Source organism: Agelaius phoeniceus, chromosome 7 (assembly GCF_051311805.1).
Source record: "Agelaius phoeniceus isolate bAgePho1 chromosome 7, bAgePho1.hap1, whole genome shotgun sequence".
NCBI lineage: Eukaryota > Metazoa > Chordata > Aves > Passeriformes > Icteridae > Agelaius > Agelaius phoeniceus.
In genome coordinates, this window is record NC_135271.1 from 17,694,974 (window position 1) to 17,713,490 (window position 18,517).

Sequence of the window (18,517 nt, forward strand, 5' to 3'; positions counted from 1 at the left end):
AACACTGAAGAATAACAAACACCACAGTCACTCAGCTTCCAGATGGGAATGAGTCCCAGCCTGCTTCCCCAACCCATTCCAACCAAAACTCTCTCTACTGTTTCATACATGCTCGTGCCTCCAGCAAGTTCCACACAGTGGAAATAACTCCAGCTCCTTAACAAAAATGAGGTTATTGTGCCTGAGTTACCACTTCAAATGTTTCTGCAAAATGTGCTTCTTCCAAGGACTAATCCAAGCCCAGCAGAGACAAAGTAAAGATTCCTAGCTAAGGCAAGCCACCTTGCAACCCAATTCACAGAGCTCTTTAGCACTCTGGCAGGCCCATGGTAACCTCCACCAAGGCAAGACATCCCAGGACTTCTCCATTCCAACTCTGCAAAATGCACACAGAATACAGAAAGACCCATACCCCAACCCTCTGCTCACTTTAATACCAATGCATTACTGGAGCAGGAATTCTGTATGTTTAGAATTACAGGTCTCCATCAGATCTACACACTGTTAGCAGCAGGACTCCTGGGGAAAAAGAACTCATGTTCTGGTTTTTGTCCCAACTTCGGAGAGCACCAACACAATATGCTAATTGCTAATCATCTCCTCCCTCATTCACTGCTCAAACACTGAAAAAAACCTGCATGCTCCCAAAACCAAAGCTGCCTGCATCAGACATTGTCTAAAGGAAGTACCCTAATTATGCCTAATTTAGGATTTACATTTTAATTTCAACTTCAAGACAGCTGGGCTTTCTCAAGGGAAAACCAAGAGCAGCACAGTAAATCCTTCAGGCACACTCCCCCTGCTTTTTTTTCCAAGCTGTTGCTGTGGGGTTTTCACTGGTTGAAGACACCATCAACACACAGCAAAAGAATATTTTTGCCTTTGGTCTTTCAGATTCAGGGAGACAAGAAAATGAAATGTCTTACTGATAACTTGCTCCACCCTTTCAAGACAGTTGTTCCATATGTGGAACATATTTACGTGGCTGCCTCATACCATGTGGCAGAGTACCACTGGCTTCTTTTTAATAAAATACAAACACTTTAGTCACATAATGGAAGTTAAGATTGTCTTTAACAAGGATTGCAGCTGTAGAACGAACCCCACAGGATGTGGACTTAAAAACTGAAGCAACACATAAAGCAAGGTTTCTAGGTGGGTTCCTCAGAACTCACTACAATAAACTCACAATAAGCTTTGATATCAATGCTAAGAAGTAATTAAATTGGTGTTCCATTTGTAAGTGCTTTCAAGTTGTGCTTACAAACATTTTAACATGAAACTAAGAGATACACTCTTTGCAAAGAAGCTGCTCAAAAGAATATACAGGATAAAAGCCAGCAATGCTCTTATTATTGCATCAACATCATGAGAATGAAAGTAATAAACTTCAAACTTCCTCAAGATGCTCCAAAGTGTTTGTAAGGAAGGCAACCTGCATTCACATGGCCCCTGGACTAGCAAAGTTTCTTTGGCATGTATTATTCTCCCAAGATAGCTAAAGACCTTTTAAGGCAGGGCAATGAGCAGGTGAGCTGCAATGCAGCATCAATCAGGCCTGGATTCAGCAAGAACCAGGAGATCTGGTTATTTGTCACTTACTTGTCACAGCACATATCCCAGCTGAGACAGCCACAGAGCATCACCACACGACTTCAGAAAGCTTCAACCTATACACAGCAACACCTCACCTCTTCAGCAGGCTCCAGGCATCTGCCCTTCTTGCTCTTCAGCCCAGCCTTTTATCCCCTCCTGTTGATGCCCTGCACCTGTGTGCCCTCTGTTCCCTTTGGTGGTTGGTCAGTGCCCCTGGGCACTCCATGGCTCGTTCCCTTCAATAGCATTCACCTGTCCTGCACAGCTGTGCCCACTGGGGATGAGGCTGGGCCCAGCCCCACTCCCAATCACCACAAACTCTGTGCCCACACTTATTCACAGAGCAGCTCCCTCAAGAAAAGGCATCTCCCAGAGCAGCTGTGACACAGCCAACACACACCCACACACCTCAGTACTGCCATGCTCTTTTTACCTGCTGGAGTAAGCAGGTGAGTATTGAGGATGTAGGAGGGGGAGCAGCTTCCTCTTGCTCACTTCTGGGCAACCAGACAGGGTCAGCCTGAATTCCTGACTCCCACGTGCCACCAACTGCTGCCAAGTGGTCAACAACATAAAAAATGGTGCTGTGTACTGTTCTGCCCAGATGTCTATTTCCCTAGTAAAACTCTTATCATTCACCTGAAAAGTTTATAACCTTGAGCCTGCCATTTTTGGACTGCAGGCACTTTGATGAGGAAGCACAAAACAAAATTAAATGTAGGTGAAACAGAAGTGTAAGATACTGAGGCAGGCTTGTACAAATCACAGTGCAAACCACACAGCTCTATTCTACTAGTAGTCTAAGCAACCATTATCTGCTGCACACATGAATATTCAGAGGCAAGTACCTAACACCAGCTGCCCTAAGGAGCAGAATAATGTCACTTGCACATGGCTGCCATTGCTCACAGCTCTGCCATCTCTAGCCCACCTGTCACCACCCTGGGTGGCTTTGTGCCTCTGATTGGAGTGCATGGGCTACTTTGTCAGTCACCTAGAAAATACCACCCTAGTATTGAGCCCTAACATTTCAAGTAGCTCTAATTCAGCTTTCAGCTCAGTTCTTTGTCCTCTAAAAATAACTCATGTTTAATTGCAACTGGCTACAATTTTCTAATTCTTTGTGACCCCAAACCTCTAAATCTATTACCCAGAGACAGCCAAAGTAATCCTTAATGAAGGTGTAGGTACAATGCAGCATGCTAGGGGCCATCTGGTTGCCAGGTGTTTTCTGGCTTAGCTTTTCTTCACAATACACATCACTCCTCCTCCCCTAATTCCAAGGAAGGCAATTTCTACCTCAGGAAAGTCCCTCATTAAAGACACAGACAAGGGCTTTTTTGCAAGCAAGTCAGCTGCAGCACAGCAAAGTTCAGAGCCCACAGCAGAAAGCCTAGAAGGGCTGTTTATTACCCCACATATGTCCCTGTGACTATCACCAATAGACTGTGCCAGGACTATTTCTGACTATTAATAGGAAGTGCAACATTTTCACTGTGACCCTATGCTTTGTGTCCTTCACAAAAAAAAAACAACAATTCCCAAGTAAGAGCAGTTTGTATAATAGCATCATTTATACAGAAAAGAGGTGATTTAAAATGTACTAAGCAAGACTGGCAACCAGGGTAATTTGATTTCTTTCAGGGAGCAACACAACCTGTCAGAGTGGTTAGATCCTGTCAACTTTATTTTCAAAATGGACTTTATATTAACAACATGGACTTGAGAGTCCTATGGGCCTGTTCAACAATTGCTTGACCCGTAGGGGAATGTGGAATACCCGTGACACAGCACTTGCCCATAATTTAAAAAATCATCTGTTTGGATGTATAGGCTGGCCCATTATCAGTCTTTATGGAGACAGGTACTCCAAGGGCTGCAAAAGCAGACAAAAAATGATGCTGAATGCCTGAATGTCTTTCACACATTCACCTGTATGGTGAAACCAGGAGAGAGTGGAAGCAAAAATATCCATGGAGCAAAAATATCCATGGAATAGGTATCAATCCTAACATGAATGTATTTCAACCTACCAAATTCAAGAAAATGTGTAACATTGGTTTGCCAGATCTCTAGAGCTTAAAGTGTTAAGTTTACACATGACTGTTTTCAGCAAAACCCAAAAGCTAGGGTGAGGAAGTAAAATGTGTGATGTGCCACTTCAACTCCTTAGCATTTTATAATTTATCTCCTTCACATCACTCACTGGAGCTTGCCCAGGCTCTCCATAAGATAACATAACTTCACAAGAGCTTATTTTCCCCATGAACAGGCAGACAGATCAAAACACCCAATAACTGGTAACCATCCTTCCCATGAATGGAGACAGTGATTTAACAGACAGAACCCTGGGAAACAAAATGACAAGGGAATGTTTCTGCCTACAGACAGGAACTGAAAATAAGCAATATAGGAAAGAGTTAATGGTTTTGTGTCATTTCAGCTTGAGAGGACAACTTTCAAATCATGATTATTACAGGAGCATCCATCACAAGAAGCAATCAGAACAATGCAGGCAGTCAGCAGGATACAGTTCATCTTGGTCATGCTTCTTCCCTTCCCCAGGTAAATCCTGCCATGTGCAGGGAGCAGGGATGCAGTGCTGCTGGGCTCTTTTCTGAAACCATAAGCCAAGCCTTTCCATCTAGGTGGTTGATTGGGCTGGTAAAAAACCAGAAAAGCATGCAATAAATCCACATCCCCCTACTGCAGCAGCTTGTTTTCTCACCACTGCCCATTGATCATGCAGATTGGGGTGGAAAAGATCCAGCTGCCCCCCAGGATCAAAAAGATCAGAGGCAAAGGGGCCACTCTCCAGTTCTCCTTCCACAGCCCCAACAAGCTTATGCTTGGAATGTTGTGTTTCACTCACTGGTGGCACAGAAGGCTCCAGTGCGACTGTCGGGGTGGCACAAGTGCCCTCCTTTTTCCAGCCTCCAGGTGCCACATGTGCCACGAGCACCTCAAATGCTGCCACCCATGGACACAAAAGCTCTCTGTCACCCTATGTAATTTGGTACCACAGAGAGTCCCCTGAAGCCTCCCATGTCTGAGGGTCGAAAACATTGCTGCCATTTAGAGTCAGGTCACAGTCTTTAGCCCGTAACAAGAGTCTGTAGATTCAAATCTGTAGATTCAATTTTCCTGACGTGCTTTTTCAAAATCAGTTGCATCGTCTTTGGGATGTCCTTTTGCTCCTGGGATACATCACTCCCCATAGTTCTTGGCTGCTTACCCTCCATCCTGCAGAAAGGTCAGCTGGCACCATGGGCTTCATTTCAACCCTTGGGCTTCATTTCAGCCCCCTGTAAAGTTCAGCTGAGCATCATCACCAGTGCAGCCACTAGCTGCCTATTTAAGTCCCTGTCTGGCTGCCCTTTGTGACAACTAATTGCACAGACTCAACAGCACTTCTCCACCAGGCTCCTCTCTGCAGAGCATCTGCCACATCACATCTCCTCCCGCCAGGGGCAGGTGGAGACAAGCTTCTCTCTGCTGCCATGGAGTTCAGCAGGTGCATCTCACAGCCTGTATCTCAGTTCCACCTTATCTCTCTTCAGGCCAAATCCAGAAATTATTTATTTATTTAAATATTTATTTGTTTACTTGCAGTAGTCAGTTCTCAGGAATGTTTCAGACTGGTTATGTACAAGTAACAGGGTCAGTGGCATGCACAGAAAAATTGTGTCAGTATTTCTCAAACATGACAGGGAAAACTCATTTTTACAGCAAAGACAGAAGCTCTTGTGACTCCTCCAGTGCATGCAAAAGCAGTCTGAGCTGGGGCCTCTACAGAGTCAGGATGCTCCATCTGTGCTTGGGAATTAGCAGGTTACGAAATGCAAACAGCTGCTGCTCAGAGACACACAGGGCAAAAATGCCTGCTCTGCCCAGCAGCCAGCAATCTGCTCTGCTGGTCTTGGGCACCCCAGCATCCCAAAGAGCCACTGTCCCATCAGTCCTCAGCACAGTCTGTAGCCACCCTAGGCCTTTACTGCCTATGGGGACATGGCAGGCAGATTGATTTATTGGTGGATAGAGAGACACAGCTAAAATTTCCCCAGAAAATTGCAACACCAATCATGTCCAAGCCCAGAAGAGCTTCTCCAGTTCAGCTGCAGCTCAAGAGCTAAGCAAACAGGACAACCTAAAACCAAAAGCACACCTGTGATGGACAAACCAGCAACTCTCACCACTATCCCAGAGCCTCACCAAGCTCATGTGCACTGCTCATCCCACAGCTGTCTTGCCCATGATCCCAAGCTCCTCAGAAAACAAGCAACATCTCATTTCAAAACAAAATCTAGCAGAAGAATATCACATGTTCCTTTTGCACGGTTTCATCTATACAGCAGGTTCCATAGTTATGTGGAGCTCTGCCCAGAACTATGTTTCAATACAAAGTGAGTGATTAAACTTAAAGGTAACAAACTGAAAGAGATAAATGCAGACAGTCCTACATTGGAAGGGGAAATTGCCCAGCACCAGTGCCAGTTGTGAAGGATTTTCAATTTCAGCTACGAAGCAAATCCATCACACAAAGGGAACTATTAACAAGTGACTAGAGATCTAGTACCTTTATTCTTGAGGCACACTTACTTGCTTATTCATTTTACTATCTGTATATTTTAATATCTTTTAAACTACAAGTTTCTGCTAGAAATTGTTTTCACAAGCTTCAAAACATTCTTCAAAGAGCTACTCATCTGCTTAGTGACACAGACATGGGGCAGGGCTTATTTATTAATCTGGGAGGATTACACTTCAATCTAGATCAACCTTTGCCTGCAGGTAAGAGCAGTAGGGCAGATAAATCCACCAGATTTTCCAACTGCAAAGGCATGAAAGGAACAGAATCCTAAAGAAAATGATGTCATGCTTGAATGGCAAAAAGAGGTGAATATAAGGAGATAGCCACTTCTTTTTTATCTGTTCTTCAACAGCTGCTAGACCAGGCAAATTCTATTCCTACTGACCTGTCAGCTCTGAACCTGCCTCTAATAGCTGAAACAAGTCCCCATAGCTAGTATTTCAAGTGAAAATATAGCACTTTTCTCTGATGTCTTTTTTCCTGCCTTTTTAATGTGCCCACAGATCCCTTTCTCACTGGAAGAAAGCTCATTTTTCACTTACCTTCCCTCTCCCTTAGGCAAGCAAGAAAAAGGCACCAAAAACACGCTACAGAAAACACAAACACACAGTAGAGGTAAAATATTCATTCTCTCCCCATCCCAGGATACAGACAACTCACTTATTCCACTGCACACTGGAATAAGCAGTGCCATTGAGACCAATCCTGCAATAACTTAAAATGCAGAAAAAAATTCCATCCTCTTCAGAAAAAAAAAAAATCACAGCTTCTATCAGTATATAAAATAAATTAGAAACAAAAATAACTCAAATCTTCCAAGTAACTGAAACATCTGTACTTAAATTCACATGACTTTGGCAGAGCAGTAAGGGGAAATCACCTGGTGCCAACCACAGAGGTATTTCAGAGTAAAACCCCATAATGCCAAACCTGCAGGGAAGTCTCTCTGACCCTGGCAGTAAACATGGATTCATGTCCTGAAGTATGAAACACATTAGTTTTGCCCAATATTTTTTCCCCTCTTCCTGCTTGTAATAGGTGGTAAAAGAATTCAGTCCTAAAATACTTAATTTAAAGGGTAAACAAGTTACTTTAAGTACAGCTTGCACATTCACCAAGTTGCTCTGTTCCCATCACTGGAATAAAACAGAAAATTTTTTAGAAAAGACAGAGTATCTGCCTTAAAATAGCCAGGAGCATTTTTATCTGCTGGCTCAGAGAGGTACACATTTTTCACCAATTAAATATTGCCATTGTCAGCATCTTTTATAAAATAAATTCATTACAGTCAAGGACTACTCTCTCATAAACAGCACTGTACAAATCCATTTGTGCTAAAAAACAACAACCAAAAAAAAAGTAGAATCAAGTTGATAAAAAGATTTCAAAGCATTGAATAAAGGATTTTTTCAGCAGATACTAGTTACTGGAAGTGTCACAAAGCCTGAACTTACAATACAGGGTTCAAAGACTTAGTCCAGAGGAATCAAAGGACAGAAGTCCCCACAATGACAGCTGCTCAGTGCACATCAAGCAACACTGGCAGCACTTTCACAAGTCAGCACCCACCAAAGGCCAGTGTCTCAACAGACTCATGGTCTGCAGGGCTGGCTGGCAGGAAAGGCCTGGCTGGCAGGAAAGGCCTGGCTGGCTGTGCCTATTGGTAATTACAGGTGATGATCCAGGTCAGTGCTGGCACCCTGATACCAGCATTGCCATCTAAATAAACACACAGCCCAGCATCTCAAGTATCAATATCACAAATATGGTAAAATGAGAAATGTGTTTCTAAATTCCAAGTGCCTGTAATTATCAATTGGAACTTTGCAACAAATTATTAATTCCATTTATTGCTAAGAGTGATGCTGGAAGCATACAGTGTACCAAAACAAGCAAAGGGAAAAAAAAGCCTAAATGAATTCAGCTTTTTTTTGCTCAGAGAAGAGTATTAAAGGTCATTCTAAGTGCATACAGCTGGACTTTTTTTCCCAAATGCATTCTGCAAAAAACACTCTCAACTATTTGTATTGAAAGGTAAATTTAGAAGAATTTTTAATTCTGTATTCAAAATACTGCTAATGTTTTAAGCAACACTAGTAGCACAAAAAAAATTATCTAAATTAAAAGACTATAAGTATTCTCTATAAATCACTTCTGCTGTTTTTGGCAACCTTTGGAGTATAAAGATATATATATATATTAATTTGCAGTAATACAAAATGGCTTTTATTAAAAGTTTAAACATAAATTTATTATATGCTCTAACAGACAGCACCTGGGTAATAAGAAACACTTAGATTCAATATTCTGCTGGGTTTATTCAGAAGCACAACCAGCTCTCTACAGCCTAAAAAGCTTAACTTTGCAGAACAACATGGAATGAAAGCTTATTTACCACACTCTATCCTTTGCTCTTCGGAATGAATCAGGTTATTATGCATTCCACACACACACACAGACACAGGGGTTTGTTTGCTTTTCTTTTCTTTTTTTTTTTTTTTTAATTACTCTTGTTGGAGGTTAGGATTTTCTCTTTTTTTTTTTTTTTCTCTCAGGGACTTTTGTCCTATTTGTTGCCTAAGAGATGATAACGATTGGTACTTAAGAGGCAAAAGAAGTGGCCCAGGTGGGAGAAAGGGTGCAGCTGGCTACTCTTAGCTGCTTTTTTTTCTCTTGGGAAGGGCAAAGACAGGGCAAGATTTTGGCTTCCAGACACCCTTAGCCACAACCCTAAATATCTAGGTCTGCTCTGGACTCCTGGCAACACAGACACTGACTGCAGGTCTGTTCTGAGCATGCTGTGAGCAACTTTTGGCCCAAACACTGCCCCAACAGTGCAAATCAAGAACTCTGATACAAATCTGGAGGAGCTGACACTCTTATTTCAGAAATATCCCTTCTATTCTTGTGGATAGCTCCCTGAACTATGCATTTTGTAATACAGGTAGCAGGGGAGCACTGGAGGAGGACAGAGTATCCAAGCAGCTTAGGGCCATCACATCTGCCTTCATCTATGATGCCCTCCCACCCCAAGCTAGACAAGAAGGTAGACATGTCTCCTTTTTGAGCCCTTGGGATTTATTTCCCCTCAGCCTCCCTGAACAATCTTCTAATTGCTGATGGAAACAAAAGGCAGTATTAGTTTCAGCACACTCAAGGGAAACAGACAAATGCCTACACGCATGAGCAGAGCCTTGCTGCAAACAGGCAGGGCAGGCTGCGTGCCCGGCACACCCTGGAACACACAGCCTGCAGGAGGAGCAGCCCAGCACCTGAGAGCACATCAGGAACAAGCAGGGATGTGTCAGCACACTCCTCTGTCAGCAGAAACCTGCACATGAACACACAGCTGCTGGTCAGCAAGCCACAGTCACAGCACTTCAAACAAAAGAGAAGCTTTGCTGTCTGAGCCATAGCAGGGGGTCAGAAGAGGAAGGGGTGCCATGGCACACCTTAGACATCACACATCAGCTGCAAGAATCAGGCAGGGAGGGGTCTCTTTGTCCAACAATCAGGCAGAGGACAGTAAAAGCATGTTAACATTAGCAAGTGTTAGCAGTAGGCTCTGGCACAGCATTTGTCCTGGGCTCTGGCCAAAGTCCCCATGAGGGATCAGATCTATCTGCTCAGACCTGGTGGTCACAGAGGGACTGCTGTGGAAAACAGAGTGACTTGGCATGAGAAGATCTGGTTAGCTAAAACAAGCTGACCAAATTTCCAGCTAACCAGAATTCAAATCCACACTTGAACCCTTCTTGAAGCCAAAGGGTTTTGAACACACACTTTCAGCCCATTTCACAGCAGACACAGAAAAAATGCTTTCCTCTCAGACTCTGAGCCTTCCCAGAGAAAAGGGTGCCCTTGCACTTAATGTCTGGCACCCTGCAATTGCCTTTGCTGCACAAACTGCTCAGATACCTTCTACACAAAGCGAGGAGAACAAAAGGAGAGAAACTTAGCTGGACCTCAAACTCAGCTGAGGCTCCTCCAGGAACAGCCATGGTTGAGACACAAAGAGAAGGAGGCCAATCCATCCTTGCTCACAGCCAGCACATGCAGGATTCTGGCCCAGCAGTGAAGCACATGGGCCACTTTTGAATGTCTACATTTTCTACTGTTCATCTCTAGATCAACTTTGGACCAATGCAGGAGTTTCAAAAGCACATCCCAAACTCTCTTCAGAACCTTCACAATACATTTTCATTTTGAGACAGTTCCCAGCTTTGTTCATCCAAGATCAGAGCCTCAGGAAAATGGCAAGTTTTGTATAACCAAGCAACTGTCCTAAGAGATAATCTATGTTCCTAAAGATAGAAGTGGCAGTTCCTAGTTCTAAACCAGAAACCCTGGTCATTCTCTCCAGAAAACAAAGTGAAAACATAGGGTTAATTGAATCAATAGGTTCCATAATTAAATGCTGCCAAGTTAGCTGACATGATTGGACTACTGGGTTTGGTTTGTTTGGGGGTTTTGTCTTGTTTATCCAGAGGTTGCACATACTTTAAATACAGCTAATTTTGCAAACAGCTATTGAAATTGAATTTAAAACTCTCTCAGGGAATAAAATTACAAGTTTCACAGAGAGAAAAGTAACTTTTCATAGACTCAACTCACTGGAAGTTACTGCAATCTGTCTCAGAGCTACTAGAAGTGCTAAAAGAAATCTTCCTACTTCTTGCTGGGGACTTGGCACAAGACAAGGAATGTTCCTCAGCTCCTCATACCCATGAGTGACAAGTCTAAATGAAGGAGGAAAATTTGCTAGAGGACCTTAATTCTACCTACAAATCCACAACTTAAGAATTGTCAGGTGTAAACTGATTATTTCCTTGATGGCAAAAAGTACTCCAGATTTTCAATAATCAGAAAACAGAGCTGCAAATGGCATTGTCCAGATGGTGCAAGTTAGGTATAGATTCAATGAACTCATCACAGTTTCTGATTTTCACCACTTAACCCTGCTGGTTGTACTAAGGCCATTGTCTCCCTTATACTATAGGAAACAGATATATATTTTATCTGGAAGCATCATATGCTAAAATAAATAAATTGTTTCTGTGGTGTAATAAATAGTCTCATTACATCACAGAAAGTTAGAAAAACGTGTACTTTAAAAATGCTAGAAGAGAACCAGCATATCAAACACTGGTCAAGCCTATCAACCAGCACTAACCTGTCTCAGACTGCAGAAAACAAAGAGAATTGACCACACCTTTTCACCACAATTCCTTTCAAACTGGCACCCTAACAAAGATGCAGGATGCTGAGTACAAACACTAACAGTGCTCTGAAGCTGATGCCTGTTATCCCTTTCTGCCACCTCCCCAACCAAGACAAAAGAACAAAGATCAGTTTCATCTGCGAGACTGCTGTAGGGAAAAACAGCAGTGAGTGTAAAACCATAAGGATTAGCTCATCTTTTCGCCTTAATACAACAGCAAACAATTAGTGTTAAAGTAAAATGGGTCAATCAAGACCTCAAATCCTCTTAACAGCTAGTAGAGTAACCCATGTGGCCACAACAATCCAAATTAACCCCATGGATACATCAGTTCTTTCCTCTGATACCTAGAAAGCAATTACAAATGTCACACTGAACATCCCTCTAGAACACCTTTGTATAGTTTAGTAGCATAACCTGCTATTAAACCTTCCCATAAAATAAAAGCTTCTTCCTTTACTGAGGCAGGCAGCTTAAACCATCTCTGCTTTCCAGCACCAATCCTCTAAATCAGCTCCACCCCATGGAAATAAGTCTCATGCTGTGTTTTCTTATTAACTGAGATGCAGTACAGAACTGTTGCTAATGAGCACACTTGTACATGAAGCAGAAGGATGGAAGCAAAAGCACCAACCCTAAATATGCCAAGACCCACCCATACTCTGCTTTAGTGTGTGCACCTGTGTTTGGGAAGAGATAAGCCATGTCATGATATCAGAGAACACTGCACATCTCCATGCTTTCCCTGGAAGTACTTGGTATCTAAATATCATCAAGGGGTTTACAACACTGAGCCCACACACCATGAATTTATCCTCTTTCTCTTTTCTGTAAAAACATGCTTAATTTTTACACGTGCCTAAAGCTGACTTTCAAGCACAACTAAGCATGTGTTTGAACTGAATAAATACAGATGGACCCAAACAAGCATCCTTGAGTCTTAAGGAACAATTCTGCTTATCAGCACATGCATACCTTTATTTCTTCATCAAGTGCACACGTGGATTTAAAGATAGCACAAAATCCAAAATATCTAGATCATCAGATAACTCAGTTTAGGAAGGACCTTGGGAAGTCACCTTGTCTTAGGACCCCTATTAGACCTTTCCAAATTTCTGGTCATTATTTGTGTGCATGTTAAGTGCAACACTCCCTAATCCCTTCCTAGTTAAGGCTTGAGTTCAGCTTCCAGTGTCCTGCAGCCAGAAATGCCTTTTATGAAACCCAAATAAAGCCAAGGGGTGGATTTTTTTCTTTGACTGTGAGCCAGAAGTTTTACCAGATCAGTTCTCAGCACAGCCACTGCCTGCACTGTGGGCAAAAGATCTGCAAGGAACCCAGGCTTTAGGCACCAGTAGAGCTTTTTATTTTCCTTTCTTAAGCTGATTATCATTTGTCCCACCATGGCAGATCAGATTTCAGTTCCTTCATCTGCTGCAGATATGTCACAAGCTCTGTCACACCGCGTGTCTTTGTAGAGACATTAGTAATCAAAAGGTGACTTTCAGAAAGCCTCCATCGTAAAGTCCTCACAACCTGAATTCTTTTTGACTTCTTCCTCTTCTCCCAACCCCATTAAGAAAACAAACCTGTCTCCAACACGTGTGAGACATGCCACACTGGGAGGTGAAGCTGGAACAGCCCAGCAGAATCTGCAATGGGCCTCAGCCCTGTTTCTGTGGTTAGATATTTCTAGCAACTTCCACAGACAGTTGTTAAGTGAGCACAGTGCACAGAGCTGGAGGGGCCAGAGCCCACTCTGTCAGCACACACAGCAAATGCTCCCTCTGTGAATATTTAGGTACATGGTTTAGCAAAGGGTAACCTGTACAGAAAGGAGCATGACAGACTGAAAGGAAAGGTATGCTTCTGAAAAAAACATCTGGCAACAAGGGAACTCTTAACCCACAGATTGCAGCAATTCATTTAGGGACTGTTGTGACCAGATCACTCCTGCCTAGGCACAGCACCTCAGGGGTCATTAAATTACAACTATTTCTTTATCATCCACACATATTAAAGAACACAGCTAAGTGGGTATGATATAACATACCATAATAATTACATCAGTCCTCTAAATCAATGCTGCAAATGCTGCTTTACGTAACAAACTGCATTATAAGCACAATGACCTGCCCTCCAGTGTGCTAAAACTCTCCACAGAAGAACAGTAACTCCTAATTCTCAGGATGACAGCTCTTTGGCTACTCTCAAACACCCCCAGGAAATGTGCAATTTGGGTGCAACAAACTGAAAAGTTCCAAAAACCAAATCCTGTCCCTTGATGAGATAAGAAAAGATGAGAAGAGATAGAATTTATGGCACCGTGCTCCACTGCTGAGATCATCCCTCCTCCCAGAGCCTGTGCCAGGACTCACCTGCACGTTTCATTACCATGCAGAACAGCCTCACTGGGGTTCAGTGTGTTACTTCAGCTCACCTGTAAATGCCTGAGCTCCAGCACACTGGTACCTCATGAAGACTGAGGTCTTGCCCACTGCTGAGTGCACCACCAGTGTCTTGCAAATGAAACAGACAGTGAGGCATTGGTGGTTCCCTGTCCTGGGTGCTCACAGGTGAGTTTGGGCTCTGTTACACATATCACACTTTCAGAACATCAGCTGGAGAAATGAACAACCATCCACAGACTTAACTGGACTGCCCTCACGCTAAGTGAAGAGAGCTTGCAGCACACTCAGGGGAAGTGGCCAGTCTTTCACTGCTCATTAATCACTTCTTCATCAGCTATGACGTAACACAGGGACAACCTCACTATGCTGTGCCCTCTCAGCACATTCCCTTCCCAGGCAAGGGCTGAGATGCTGACGCCATCCAGTCAGAAGGGAAAGGAAAGAAGCTATAGAAAAATAAATACATTCTGCAGCTGAGCCTCTTCTTGAGTCTTTCAGCTACGAGATCTGTAGTCCAGGCATCCCTGCCAGTCTAAACTAGCCCAGGTGAAAAGAAACAGGTTCCTTCATGGAGAGGAATCAAAGGTTTGTGGAGAAAATGGGAAGAAACAGAACCAAAAGAGTATGTGCTTCAATTTCACATGGAAGAACCCTTCTGAAAACAAAAGGGACATGTTTTCTGAACAATAAGCAGCACAAATGCTGGACAGCAAGTGGTTTTTTGAGGAAGGATGGAGTATGATTTATTGGCATGACCACAGAGACATGACAAATTATGAAAATTGATGCGAGAAAGACCTAGAATAAGTAAGACTTACAACATACATCCCATTCTACTGCATGTTAATGCTATGTTAATTGCTATTCTGTTAATTGCTATGTTAAAATGCTGTTCTCTATGCTAATGCTCACTTACAAGTGAAAACCTACCCCTCTGTCTCAAAAAGAACCCTACATGAAAACCCACCAAAACTACGAGAGGATATTTTAATTCGAAGGAAAACCGAAAGTTCCTGCTTTAACCGAGGGAAATTGCCCATGTTGGTATCTTTCAATACGGAGAGCAATTCTCCCGGCATGCGGCACACCCCCTTCTTTCCCGAAGGTGCTCCATAAAGCACATTTTATCCAAAGGGCAGGTCGGAGGTCTGGTTTGGATGGGTACAGACAGGACAGATGAAGGCGGGCAGGGTTTATCTGTGGCTCGGTGCAGCAGCACGGCAGCGCAGCGCAGCACACGCCTACGGCTCCTACCTGCAGCCATCTGAGCCAGGCACATTCTACATCATTTTCTCCTACATAAAAAGGCATTGTTCGCCGCTGGGCTCCCGCGCACGGCTGTTTTCCTCCCTGATCCATGCAATACAGGGAATCATTTTTTTAGGTGCGTTTTTCCCCCCCCTCGCCGATGCAAATTACCAGCGCTTACAGCCCTCGCCTCACACAACGTTCTTTGTTCAGCCGCGCAGATCCCCTTAGAGGAGCTTAGGGGTGGGGGCAGGAGAGGACAGGAGCCCGGAGGGCTTTTACAGCCCGGAGATGCTCGGAGCCCTCAGCGCAGCCGCCCCCGTGAAGGCAGAGCGGGCGTTACCGGGCGGCCGCCCCGCTCCATTTTCACCTCCGGGAGGTGGGGCGGGGGCGACCCGCGGAGAACTCCGGTCCGGCTCCGGGACTGAAGGGCCCAAAGAAGGGACGGAAGGACGGACGGAGGGAGCACCCTCAGGACGGGGGTGCCCCCAGAAAGGGCTCGCGACAGCCTCAAGGCGGGAAGCGCGCGGCTGCCCCCCCACACACACCCACCCCCCTTTCCCCGCACTCCGCAACGGCGCCGGCCCCGCGCCCCCGCCCCGCCCGGCCCTCCTCCTCCTCCTCCGGCGGGGCTCGGCACGGTGCTTACCTGAGCGCCACGGCGGCTGCCGGCACCGACGGGCACACGGAGGACGCGGGGTACCCGGCTCCAGCCGACCCGCCCCGCCGCTCTCGGGGCTGTCGCCGGGACGCGGCCGCCTGCGCGCCGCGAGCCCCCGGGACCGCCCCCGGCCCCGCCCCGGCCCCGCCGCCGCTCCCGCAGGGCCCCCGCGCCTGAGGAGGTGGAGGAGCGGCCCCTCCGCCCCGCCCCGGCCCCTGCATTGCAGAGACTCCGAGCGAGCCTCCGGGACAGACAGACACGGGCCCGCCCGGTGTCGCCGTGTCCAGCTCTGCCCTGCCCTGCCGCTGGTGGAAAACCTTCCCGAAAGCTCCTCACCTGATTTCGTTTGGATCTGCCAAGTCCCGCTCAGTCTAATTCCTCCTTTTCCTCTGGAGAAAGAGAGCAAATAACAGTGAGATCGGTGAAAAAACGCCTTTCCAACCCCCTCAGACACCGCGCTGCTGCTGACTTCCACGCTGCTTTCGTAGGGCCGGGCTTTCCAGCCATTTCCTGGAATCTGGCAATAAAAGATATCCTATTACTTTGTCCCTTTCCACATTCTCGAACTGAACTGTCCCCCTCCCTCAGGGTGTCCATTACAGTTGCTATACTCCAAAGTCATTCGTCCCTCAGTATCACTGTGGTAGGGCTACAGCACCAGCTCATCTCACCTGTTACAGCCAGAACCGCGCCATTCCAACCCACCTGTGCTGGAGGTGAAAGAGTAAAATGCTGCTGCTTTCTTACCTCCTCTGTTTCCCTAAGCAAATTTTAGTTTGTTAATAATTCATGACTGCAAACGTCAGTCTGTCGGAATCTTAACCAAAAATTCTGAGTATGCCATGTATGTATTACCCTGTAATAATGTTTTGAGGGTACTATATTTGGATTCACTGAAGATAAATATATTTGGGGACTTAGAGAGCACATTATTACCCATACTGCAGTGGAAAAACTTCAAACATTAAATTCAGTTTGGTTGCATTTTGCTGCATCACTGTGAGCAAGTTATCCACATTTTTTCCCAAATGTCACTAATTTTAAGTAGCCAGCTTGATTTCAAGCATGATTTTCAGGAGTACTGAGCACTTGGGTTTTTTTGTGGGCTTTAGCAGGTTATCTAGAAGATTTCAGATGTGTAATTTGGGCCATATGTGTCTTAGACTGAGTGGTCAAAATGCAGTTCAGGAAAGCCTAGGTCCCACCCTTCGTCTGTTTCTTCATTCACAAAGAAATACCCTCAGTAACTGCTATGACTATTTCATGTCAAGGGTCTGCCAGTGCTAATGAAGTGACTTGGGAAGGCCAAGTTACTTTGTTAAGTATTTCTGTGTATTTGTAAATCAGGAAATTTTCATTTAAAAAGAGTGAGGACTACAAACATTTGCTTCCAGTACTTTTCCTGAGCCCTCCTCAAGCTGTTTGAGAGAACTTCCCACCGCTGCCGCTTTCTCACATTTCATCTGTAAATCAGTGCTGTGCAAAGGGAGCAGGATTTTGCCAAAGTGGCAAAGGCATCATGTTCCCTGCTTGTTACTCACCATCAGTGATGCACATCCTTCCAGAGATGCTTTCAGAGAAAATGGGTTTGCTGCAGTCAGTCTTTCTCCCAGGCTGCCAGGAGGAAATTCACTGGTTCAGGGCACGTGCACCAGTGTCTGCAATACCCTGAAGACCCTCAGTGCCCTTCTCCTGCTTGGTTTTTTTTTCTTTCCTGTGCCTCTCCTTGGAGGCCTAGCTAGGTGTCCATGCAAAGACCTTGATGGAGTTCTCCCCACAAGCACAGGAACTTTGCCCTTCCTCTCACCACCTAGATAGTGTGAATGCAGGCTTAACATAAAGCCTCATCAGAAGCAGCCCTGAGAGGGAATGAGCAGTTCACTTGATCAAGAAGAAAAAGTTAAACTTCATCCAAATGGAAATTAGATTAATTTAAAGCTTACAATATTTTTAAAAAAGGTGGGGGGGAGGGGAAAGGACAGCCTTTCACTGGAAACACATACTGCAGTGGGTATCATGGAAAAGATGGAAAGATGTCTTAATGGAAAGACACATGTACAATAAACTGTCCATAAACATTCCTAGAGACCAGAGGGGGGTGTACCTAACCAGAGACACGCTCAGAATATTCCATGTGTGAGAGAGAATCAACGCCTCTAGCTCAGATGCAGCACAGCAGCAGCAGCCTGTCTCTTTTCAGCAGCAGCCTGCAGAGAGAGACAGAGAGGAGGTGAGTCTTACAAGTTAGTCATTCAGTTGCATCTCTCCTTTAAACAATCATCAAAGATGATGAAAAATAAGCACAGAAAAAATGGCAGTCACCATTTTCCCTGAGATAATTATCTAATCAAATTACATTTATACTTCACATGAAATATTCAGCAGCAGTGTTGACACTACATGTTTTAAGACAGAAAAATATTTTAATTCATGTTAGAGATATTAAAATGCATGCACATACTTTTATTAGAAATATTCATGCAGAAATCAGAAAGCATTGTTCCACTAAGCAATAATGGGGAAAGATTTTTTGTATAAAGGAAAAAAAAAATTTGCATCACTTCATAAACCATGACCTTTGAGATGCTCAGTTATGGACCCCTGTATGGAAGTTTGGTAAGTCAAATACAGAGGATTTTTTGCCTGCCTGCTAAAAGAAAAAGGAATGAAATTGCCTATAGTTGTCTTTAGAACAGATTAATTTGAAACTGTGTCCTTAATATATAGTTAAGTAACAATTCCCCACTGCTCTCCTGAGAGTTTATTGGGATGCAGTAGTGGCAGCCTAG

At 44.4% G+C, this 18,517-nt stretch overlaps 1 protein-coding gene across 27 annotated transcripts in view; it reads right to left on the bottom strand.

The window, feature by feature from the left end:
• The window catches only part of MAP2 (microtubule associated protein 2), a 222,191-nt gene extending 206,073 nt beyond the window's left edge, over positions 1–16,118 (bottom strand). For 25 of the 27 annotated variants that reach the window (XM_077181070.1, XM_077181073.1, XM_077181085.1 and 22 more), the window contains exon 1: positions 15,717–15,874. The gene's annotated coding sequence lies outside the window, so the exon portion shown is untranslated. Of the gene's footprint in view, positions 1–15,716; positions 15,875–16,064 lie in introns of those variants that run through there. The other 2 variants (XM_077181072.1, XM_077181079.1) reach the window with 2 other exon arrangements.
• Between the last annotated feature and the right edge of the window lie 2,399 nt (positions 16,119–18,517).